This window comes from Chrysochloris asiatica, unplaced genomic scaffold, assembly GCF_000296735.1.
Source record: "Chrysochloris asiatica unplaced genomic scaffold, ChrAsi1.0 scaffold00003, whole genome shotgun sequence".
Taxonomy (NCBI): Eukaryota; Metazoa; Chordata; class Mammalia; order Afrosoricida; family Chrysochloridae; genus Chrysochloris; species Chrysochloris asiatica.
In genome coordinates this window covers 6709735-6710586 of record NW_006408521.1, presented here as the reverse complement: position 1 = coordinate 6710586, position 852 = coordinate 6709735, and the positions used below count along the sequence as shown (strand labels likewise).

Here is an 852-nt window from a genome sequence, read left to right as displayed (position 1 = left end):
CCACTTGAAAGGACATGCAGACCAGCCCAGAGCAGCTAGAGGAAAAATCAAAAACAAGAATGGCAGTCTGATTGGCTTTTATAAGAACATGCAATTTGTTCACTAGGGAGACCCTTCTTCCAAGACTGAAACTCAAAGAGAACACATGAGCTGGCATGTAAGCTTGGTGGTGACGGCATTGGTCTGCTGGTGAGTGTGAGTGGGGAAAAGCCAGCAATTAAGAAATGGGCTGTTTATTCACATTCCATAGACTCCCGTTGACCTGAAAATGAGAGAGAGGAGAGGAAGGGCTGGTTGGTCGGTCTAAAGTGTGGCGAGACCTGATAACTCCTAAGTTCATGGACAAGAACATAATCACAGAAAGCTAGAGTTGTGAGTGAAGCATCCATCTGATATGAAGTGAGGGGAGATACATAACAACACGCCAACTTGACAATAGTATCCATTTGGCCTAGTTTCGATGGCTTAATGATCACAACTTGACTAGAGGAAGATAAAGAAATTTGATAAAGGAAACAAGTGAAAATTGCTACAATCTGATAAACTTGAATTATGCTTATGGCTGTAGTAGCTCAAAATACCAACTGAGAGGGAGGAGACTTCACATCAAGGATCAAAATTATTCCTTCTGTATACAGGGTTGATAGGGACAGGCAACTTAGACATTGGCTACTTTAAATGGGAGGGGTGTAAAAGTATGAAGTGACTGATTTACAAGTTTTAAAGAAGGAGTTTTATTTCAGAGCATGGGGGAGGTTAAGTAGAAATCCCCCACTGAATAGTTTTATCTAGTCTAGATGGGTCAGGTGAAAGGAAATGGGGATAAGATTCTTATGATTCCTTAGTGAATAA

At 41.1% G+C, this 852-nt stretch overlaps 1 protein-coding gene across 3 annotated transcripts in view; it reads right to left on the bottom strand.

Moving 5' to 3' along the window:
- PCDH15 (protocadherin-related 15) overlaps positions 1-852 on the bottom strand; it is a 1066306-nt gene that overhangs the window by 168444 nt on the left and 897010 nt on the right. The gene's annotated exons all lie outside the window — the stretch shown is intronic.